Source organism: Schistocerca cancellata, chromosome 1, assembly GCF_023864275.1.
Source record: "Schistocerca cancellata isolate TAMUIC-IGC-003103 chromosome 1, iqSchCanc2.1, whole genome shotgun sequence".
Lineage (NCBI taxonomy): Eukaryota > Metazoa > Arthropoda > Insecta > Orthoptera > Acrididae > Schistocerca > Schistocerca cancellata.
The window spans coordinates 820,426,269-820,436,807 of NC_064626.1; positions in this window are offsets into that span (position 1 = coordinate 820,426,269).

Below are 10,539 nucleotides of genomic sequence, written 5' to 3' on the forward strand. Positions count from 1 at the left end.
TACAGTAGCGACAAAATATTTTTGTGTCATAAGCTCATTAGAGGTCGGTACTGTAGGCCTACACATATTCGTCAATTTAACAACTATGCATAATGCAATAAAATGAAAAGTATGGTAAGTATAAACTATAGTGGGCTATATAGGTAAAAATCGCAGCACCAAAAAGTAATTAATGTAATGTAATGAAATTTTGGGAATACATTTGTCTAGGTAACATATTTAAGTGATTAATATTGCAAGATCATAGGTTGATGTAAGCAGGAGAGAAGCCATTGCGAATATGAAATGCTGGTACACTGGTAACCAGTGTAACCGGCAGAATGTTGAATGCATGCATGCAAACGTGTATACACTGTGTTGTACAGGTACCAGATGACAGTTTGTGGGACTGAGTTCCATGCCTGTTGAACTTGGTCAGTCAATAGAGGGACGGTTAATGTTGTTTGTGGATGACGCTGGAGTTGTAGTCCGGTGATGTCCCTTATGTTCTCGACTGGGGACAGACCTTGTGATCGAACAGGCCAAGGAAATGTGTCGACACTCTGTAGAGCATCTTATATTACAACAGCAGTATTTGGGCGAGCGTTATCCTGTTGGAAAACATCTCCTGGAATGCTGTTCATGAATGACAACACAGCCGGCTGGTGTGCAGGCCAAGGAAATGTGTCGACACTCTGTAGAGCATCTTATATTACAACAGCAGTATTTGGGCGAGCGTTATCCTGTTGGAAAACATCTCCTGGAATGCTGTTCATGAATGACAACACAGCCGGCCGGTGTGACCGTGCGGTTCTAGGCGCTCAGTCTGGAACCGCGTGACTGCTACGGTCGCAGGTTCGAATCCTACCTCAGGTATGGATGTGTGTGATGTCCTTAGGTTAGTTACGTTTAAGTAGTTCTAAGTTCTAGGGGACAGATGACCACAGATGTTAAGTCCCATAGTGCTAGAGCCATATTGAACCAATGACAAGACAATAGGTCAAATCACCAGACTGACTTACAAATTGACAGTCAGGGTGCGTGGGATAACCACGAGAGTTTTCCTGTTGTCGTACGAGACAGCACCCCAGACCATAACTCCAGGTGTGGTTCGAGAGTGTCTTGCACACAGCCAGGTTGGTTGCAGGCCCTCAGCTGACCGCCTTCTAACCAACACATGGCTATCACTGGCATCGAGGCAGAACCAGCTTTCATCAGAAAACACAACAAACCTCCACCCTGAGCTCTGGCTTGATCCCACTGTAGTCGCAAATGGTGGTGTTTTCGGGCCAGTGAAATACTTGCTACAGGGCGAGTGGCTCGGGGCTGTCTTTGAAGTAACCGATTTGTAACAGATCGTTGTGTCGCTTTGGTGCAATTGTTGCTCAAACTGATGCTACAGATGCAGTGCGATGTGACAACGCTACACGCCAAACACGATGATCTTCGCACTTGATAGCGCCACATGTGGCCATCCGCAACACGGTCTTCTTGTGACCGTACTTTATCGTGGCCACCGTAGCCAACAATCATTTACTGTGGCTACATTCCTGACACGTATTTTTGCAATATCACGGAAGGTACAGTCGTGCTCAAAAGTATCCAAACGATCTGAATTGCATTTCGCCTGATTCGCAAGCAACCCACATAACGCAGCTGTCTAGCAGGTCCTCTAATCTCTCCTTGGTACAGTCGTTTGACTATTGAAAATGGTTCCAACAAGTCACCACTAGAAAACACTGCTCTGTATCGCAATAATTCAAGATGTAAAGTAATACCACGATACTAGAAATATCAGGGAACACCTTATCACAGATAAGACTGTCCTTAAGGCTTGTAAGCTCACATTTATTGCAATAAATGACATACCTGAAATGTTTCCACTCTCATTATTACGTCAGATAGGTAATGCACGTAGTAAGTTCGTCGGATTCATGATTTCCTCTTCAAAGTAACATACCGTACTTGTTATTTAACACAAAATGACATCAAAAATTTAAGTTATTCACGAGCAGCTAGTTGAGAATCTGTATGAACTTCAAATGACACGACGAACTGTCTCGTTCTGCATATGGATTCAAACCCAGGTCATGCAGACTAAGATTTCGTGATTGACGTAAACTAACAGTCATTCCTGACTAGACATACAGAGTGTGATATACCCCGATTTTAGACAGTATCAGTTATAAAGTATCAACTTTAAATTACATAACGTAAACGTTTTTAACGGACGCGAATTCCTACCCAGCGAGAAACGTTAAATATTGCTTCTTCACAAGTAACTTACTTGAATTGCCTTGAGGTAAGGCTTTGTGTTGGACAGGGATTCGAACCCAGAACCTAATCGGATTGTTATCGAAGCACAATCAACTGTGACATATCGGATTTTCACGGCAGTAGCTAGATGTTTTAACTGAAATGGCGAGACGAAACATTAATTTTTTCCTTCCATGACTCCAACCCGGCACCTATTGCTGTTATATTCTAGAGAAAACGAACTTTAAATATGGGTTTGTTACACCAGCAGCTACATGTGAGCATGTTTGAACTAGAAATAATATGACGAAGAGTTCAGTGCTGACTGGGAATCGAATCCCACACATATCGTTGTTGACTACACACAGACGTCAGCTACCGAATTTTTCTCCACCAGATGCTCGGAATAACGTCCTTGAACTTACAGTGATCTCGCAAATAGTTATATGTCTCACTGGGAGTCAAAAACGTCAGATATCGTTAGTGTTGACAATGAATGAAAATGCATTAAAAATCAAAATTATTATCCACCAGCAAATATGTGTTCTCATGCTAGAGCTTGATAATTCATAATGAAAACCTTAGTGCCTGGCCAGGATTCGAACCCATTCACGCGCAATATGTGGAGATGTTGAGGAATCTGCAGTTTTGAACAAACAACAAATTGTAGTCGAGCTGTATTGTCACGAAGGGATCAAATTCCGCGTTGAGTGCGGTCTGAGTTGCTTTCCCAGTTCAGAACCAATTTTATCGGCATACAGAAGCTCAAATAAAAGATGGAATAAGTGTCCTGTGACTCTACATAGCGTTTGTTTCATCACTAGAAATAAATAACTATTATAAGAAAGGATACTGGTGATAGAGTTTCTACATGTCGCCACTCCTGACTTTATTGTGATTCAACCTAACGTCTACTTGGTAGAGAAGGAATATCACGTTTAACGTGAATTTCAGACCACAATGCCATTATACCTTCTTCACTTGGCGTAGCCAGAAGCGAATAGAATCCGTCTCTCCCTATCAAAAAGCACCGGCAGAAGTTGGAATCGAACCTAGACCGTGACTATATGAACTTATCATCAATCCAACAGACCACCAAATCCGCTTCTCTCTGACTCATTTATCTATCATAACTCCGATGCGACACACTCGATGAGAATTCTGACACATAGGCTTCCTGTAGTGGTTTGCAGTACATTCATTTACTTGGTTGACCGAATCGCCATGAACTAGCTCCCTCGGTTATCCATTGCATACATTCGACTCTATTTTGCAATCACTGAAATAAAATAACGTAACTGCTACCTACACAGAACTGCCAACAGGATAGGATGCAGAAATTTAAATAGAAAGTGTTCCTTTCCATTTGAGCTACTCTATTGCGCTACCTGTTTGTTGAAACTATCGTGAGGTGCAAAAGAAAAGCTGTAACTATCTGTCTCTCAGATGTCTAGGTCCAACCATATGCATTATCTCACAACACTGTGGAATGCAGAAGTTCTGGAGGAAGTGTTGTTGACTTCCGGAGGTGCTCTAGCTACTTGACAGCTAGTAGCATAACGGCAAGTGTTGCGCACTGTAGATAAGACGTCGCGAGTCCTATTACATTCGCTGGTACATTTTTTTAAACGCAATTCTGCTGTCTGCTGAAGTTATCAATTTAATGGAACTTTGAACATAATTCACTTCTCAACCTAAAATAGACGCATGTGGGAAAAGGGCTAACTTCTGCAACATTTTGTTCTTCTCATGTTTAATAGACGGCCAGGCAGAAGATGCATCTCGAAGATTTTGTATTTTGTATGGGGAGAGCGCTTCATGCCAAAATAGTCAGAAAAGTATTTTCTACATTAGCTGTCGTCTGGCAGTGGCATATTATTCTTCTTCAAACCTTGTTTGACAGCTTTAACTCAGAACAAGCTTTCTACATGCTTGCAATCAATAAACTGCATGTGCATTGTCAGACTGTTATAGATAACATCAGAGAATTCGCATATGTCGTTTATGATTAATTTCTCTCTCATGTTTAGTATTGTTTTAACAACACTAAAAGAAACCTTACGAACATTGTGCACTGTATTATAAGAAATGAAATAAAACAACCCACGATAACCTTACGACGAAAGTCTGTTTTAATAAAACTCAGTATCTGTACACAAGCGTGCCTCTATCGGCGCGAATTAGTAAAATGCTACTCACTTACATTTCGATTGGGTCTGTGTTTAATTGGTATGCTGTGTCATATTCAACAGGTATGCAAATGTGGCATTTCATAAATAAAGTTATGTATTCCTAGAAACTCAAAATTTGCTTGTCACAGCGGAAAGAGGCGTTACCTGTTGTGCAGCATTGTAAGTTTTTCACCATTACACTATGAGCTGAAAGTATTTTCTTGCGATTTGCTTATCAGTTCATTTCCTTCATAGTTATAACCCTAGCATGTGAGTCTTAAGTGAAGAACAATATTGAATTTTGTATCGATGACGGTCGATTCGAATTTCTTCAGAGACGCTTGTATTGTGAAGCAGATTGACAGTCAGAAAGCCGAGATCTATTACCACTAACACAACTTACTAAGTCTAGCTGCCAAGAGGATTTGATGTGTGAAGGTTTTCTTCTGATTTCATTACAGAACTTGTTCTGGAAATTCGCAGCTCCATAAAATTAACCACAAAAAAAAGCTCGTACACGCTGGCTCCTACAACGGTTAGAACTGACGAATCCTTGAACCGTTGCAACACGAGACACAGGCGGTACCACGGGGCTATGAACACACTGCTGCTGGCACCCTACTCTCATCATGGTATTGGTCGCTCAGCCTCATAACGCATCGTGAAAGATAATAAAAGTTGTCACTTTTGTGAAGAATAGCATTTCTTTAGTAAAAAAATGGAATTTTCTGTCTCAGGGTCATAGTTTACATGAGGAGTATATAGCACGAGTCATTCAAATGGAAAGGGAATATCAAATGAATTTAGCGCGTCAATTCAATACCATATGCGGAAGTGTTTAGATTAGATTAGATTAGATTAGATTAATACATGGATCATGAATACGATATTTCGTAATGAAGTGGAACGAGTCAAATTTTTCAATACATGACATAATTAAGTTAATTTAACAACATAATTAAGTTAATATAATAACTTTTTTATTTTTTTATTTTTTATATATTTTTTTGTTTGGTTTTTTCTTTTTTTCTTAATTTATTATTAAAAATTCCTCTATGGAGTAAAAGGAGTTGTCATTCAGAAATTCTTTTAATTTCTTCTTAAATACTTGTTGGTTATCTGTCAGACTTTTGATACTATTTGGTAAGTGACCAAAGACTTTAGTGCCAGTAAATTCACCCCTTTCTGTGCCAAAGTTAGGTTTAATCTTGAATAGTGAAGATCATCCTTTCTCCTAGTATTGTAGTTATGCACACTGCTATTACTTTTGAATTGGGTTTGGTTGTTAATAACAAATTTCATAAGAGAGTATATATACTGAGAAGCAACTGTGAATATCCCTAGATCCTTAAATAAATGTCTGCAGGATGATCTTGGGTGGACTCCAGCTATTATTCTGATTGCACGCTTTTGTGCAATAAATACTTTATTCCTCAGTGATGAATTACCCCAAAATATGATGCCATATGCAAGCAATGAGTGAAAATAGGCGTAGTATGCTGATTTACTAAGATGTTTATCACCAAAATTTGCAATGACCCTTATTGCATACGTAGCTGAATTCAAACGTTTCAACAGGTCATCAATGTGTTTCTTCCAATTTAATCTCTCAGCAATAGACACACCTAAAAATTTTGAATATACTACCTTAGCTATATGCTTCTGATTAAGGTCTATATTTATTAATGGCGTCATACCATTTACTGTATGGAACTGTATGTACTGTGTCTTATCAAAATTCAGTGAGAGTCCGTTTACAAGGAACCACTTAGTAATTTTCTGAAAGACATTATTGACAATTTCATCAATTAATTCTTGTTTGTCAGGTGTGATTACTATACTTGTATCATTAGCAAAGAGAACTAACTTTGCCTCTTCATGAATATAGAATGGAAAGTCATTAATATATATTTTGATCTTACAACCCTGAGAAATTACAACCTTAAGTCCAACTCTAACCTCAAGGATTTTCAGAAAAAACTAAAGACATTCTCCCCTTCACAAAACCTCCAAGAATTTCAGAAGAACTTGATTGAGGCAACAGAAACAACCTTTCCAAAAATGAGCAAACCGAGACACCCGTGGTGGGACAGCAACTGTAATGAAGTTCTGCATGAAAGACTTAAAGCCTGGAAAAAGTGGAACTCACATAAAACTGAAAACAACTTTGATGAATTTAAGCAAGCCAGAAAGAATGCCTCGAAAACTATTCGCAACACCAAGAGAAAATATGAAAAACAACAACTGGACTCAATCGAAGAGAATTTCAAGAAATGCAACACGGCAGCTTGGTACAAAACATTCAACCAGAAACTCCGAGGATACCAGTCCCCTTGCCTAAACCTTATGAGAAATAATAAGACTCTCGCCACCAACAATACTGAAAACTGTGAAATCCTGGCTGAATATTTTGAGACACTCCTAAACTGCCAAACACCCATCCAGACTCTCAGTTTTACGCAACCAGAAACATTACCAACACATTCAACACCTCTGACACGAGAGGAAATCACAAACATAATCAAAAATCTCAAAAACAGGAAAGCATGTGGAGAAGACACAATTACAGCAGAAATGCTCAAGCTTGGGGGAGAAACATCAGTAGAAGCACTACACAAAGAACTTGAACAAGTATGGGAAACCAAGAAAATCCCAAGTCACTGGAAAACTGCCCTAATTCACCCTTTGTTTAAAAAAAGGTGACAAAAGGGATGTTAACAACTATCGTGGAATATCGCTTCTCCCAGTCCCATACAAAATTCTATCAAAAGCCCTGCTCAATCGTGTATCACCAATTATAGAGGGAAAACTTGGAGAATATCAAGCTGGCTTCAGACCAGGAAGATCCTGCGCCGAACAAATTTTTAACCTCAAAACAACAATGAACTATTTATCTACAAGGAGCAAGAAATATTTCATAACATTCATTGATTTCAAAAAAGCTTATGACTCAATCGATAGGGACACACTCATCAAAACACTTCGAGAATATGAAATAGATGAAACAACAATCACCATAATCAAAGAAACATTAACAAATACAACATCAAAAGTAAAATTCCAAGGAGAAATTTCACGGCATTTCGAGGTCAAAACCGGCGTCAGACAAGGAGATGTGCTGTCCCCGGTACTCTTCAACTGCGTTCTGGATAAAGTCATAGCAGAATGGAGAAAACTCACGCAAAAACATGGAGCTGAGAAAGTCCAAATTGGAGGGAAGTGCTACAAAGCCATTGAAACCAACTGTTTTGCCTTCGCTGACGATCTCGCCTGTTTAGCTTACACACAAAAAGACACAATAAAACAAATAGAATTACTTTAAGAAACTGCTGAAAAAGCAGGCTTGCAAATTTCATTTGAAAAGACAGAAATCATTACAAATATCAAAAATCCACGAAAGAAAATAACTACGAAATACGGGAAAATACAGGTATCCAAACATTTTAAATATCTTGGTGAACTAATTCAGCCTGTGGCAAGAGGTCATCCAGCCTGCAGGGCTAGAATACAAAAACTAGAGACAGCAACTCACTACTGCAGACAAATGTATTCAAAAAAATGTATATCCAAAAACATTAAACTCAGACACTACCAGACTGTCATTAGACCGCAGATACTATATGCATCAGAAACACTGGCAAATTTTACATACGCAGAACAGATAGAAAATCGTGAAAGAAGAATTGTGAGGACAATTCTTGGACACAGGAAAATAACAGATGATCAAGGCAAGCCTGTATACAGACTAAAAAGCAACAAAGAAGTGTATACGAAGTGCAGCAAAATTACAGACGAAATTAGAAAAAGAAGATGCTCCTTTTATGCTCACATCATGAGGATGAACCCGAATAGGCTTACAAAACAAATATTTTCGTACGTCGCAAATCTAAAAAATAAAAATTTATGGTTTATCAACACAGAAAGAGATCTAAAAGAAGTCGACATAGATCAGGAAACAATATTTAACAGAAACCTTTTTAGAAAAAAACTGAATTCATTCACGGGTTTCGGTGTGAAAATTAAGACGACTTGTGGAACTAAATGGTCTGAAGAGAGAAAAACCGCCTTCAGCGCAAGAATGAAAGAAGTGTGGACTGAGAGAAAGAAGACTTCCCAGAAGCGCAAGAAATAACTGTTTTCACGGTCTTTAACGGCCAAATTTGTATAATAATAATATATTAAGAACAACAAAGGACCCAAGACCGACCCTTGTGGCACCCCATTCTTGATAGTTCCCCAGTTTGAGGAATGTGCTGATCTTTGCATATTATGAGAACTGCTTATTTCAACTTTCTGCACTCTTCCAGTTAGGTACGAATTAAACCATTTGTGCACTGTCCCACTCATGCCACAATACTTGAGCTTGTCTAGCAGAATTTCATGATTTACACAATCAAAGGCCTTTGAGAGATCACAAAAAAATCCCAGTGGGTGGTGTTCGGTTATTCAGATCATTCAAAATTTGATTGGTGAAAGCATATATGGCATTTTCTGTTAAAAAACCTTTCTGGAAACCAAACTGACAGTTTGTTAGTACTTCATTTTTACATATATGTGGAGCTACTCTTGAATACATTACTTTCTCAAAAATTTTGGATAAAGCTGTTAGAAGGGAGATTGGAAAATTAATTGTTGGCATCAGATCTATCCCCTTTTTTATGCAAAGGTATAACAATAGCATATTTCAGTCTATCAGGGAAAATGCCCTGTTCCAGAGAGCTATTACACAGATGGCCGAGAATCTTACTTATCTATTGAGAACAAGCTTTTAGTATTTTGCTGGAAATGCCATCAATTCCATGTGAGTTTTTGCTTTTAAGCTAATTTCAGAGGGAGAAGTAGGTGAGATTTCAATTGTATCAAATTGCATAGGTATGGCCTCTTCCATTAACCGCCTAACATCTTCTAATGAACACCTGGATCCTACTATATCCACAACATTTAGAAAATGATTATTAAAAATATTTTCAACTTCTGACCTTTTGTTTGTTAAGTTTTCATTCAGTTTGATGGTAATACTGTCTTCCTGTGCTCTTGGTTGACCTGTTTCTCTTTTAATAATATTCCAAATTGTTTTAATTTTATTATCAGAGTTGCTGATTTCAGACATGATACACATACTTCTGGATTTTTTAATAACTTTTCTTAATATAACACAGTAGTTTTTATAATGTTTGATAGTTTCTGGGTCACTACTCTTTCTTGCTGTCAGATACATTTCCCTTTTCCGGTTACAAGATATTTTTATACCCTTAGTAAGCCATGGTTTGTTACAAGGTTTCTTACGAGTATATTTAACTATTTTCTTGGGGAAGCAGTTTTCAAATGCATTTACAAAAATGTCATGAAATAAATTATATTTTAAATTGGCATCAGGAACACGGTACACCTCATCCCAGTCTAACTGCTCTAGGCTTTCCCTGAAATTTGCAATTGTTAAATCGTTGACTGAACGTACTACTTTGGAGGACTGTTTAGTATTGCTGAATTGAGCTATGTCATATATTGTAACTAGCTGTGCACCATGATCAGAAAGACCATTCTCAACAGGCTGAGCATTTATCTGGTTAAACTTATCTTGGTCTATAAAGAAGTTATCTATCAGTGAGCTGCTATCCTTTACCACCCGAGTAGGAAAGTCAATAACGGGTGTCAAATTGAAAGAACTGAGTAATACTTCAAGGGCATTTTTCCTATTACACTCTTTCAGAGAATTTACGTTGAAGTCCCCACAAATAATAATTTGCTTCCCCCTGTCTGACAGATAGCACAACAAGGAGTCCAAATTTTTCAGAAATAGATGAAAATTTCCTGGTGGGGACCTATATACAGTTACAATTATAAATGTGCCTTTATTTAATTTAAGCTCACAGGCACATGCTTCTATATGTTTCTCTACGCAAAACTTTTTTGTTTCTATACTTTTTGCACAATGATAACTTTTGACATATATGGCAACTCCTCCTTTCTCCATATTTTCTCTAATTACATGTGCACTGTCACAGTATTGCCAAAGGTTTGTGACGTTGTTGCCCATTCTCAGCTGTGCTAGGAACAGCTCTGTAGCGTTATAGGAGGAGTATCCCATGCTCGTGTCATAGGAGGATACAGAGAGGAGGTGCGGGGTTTGGTT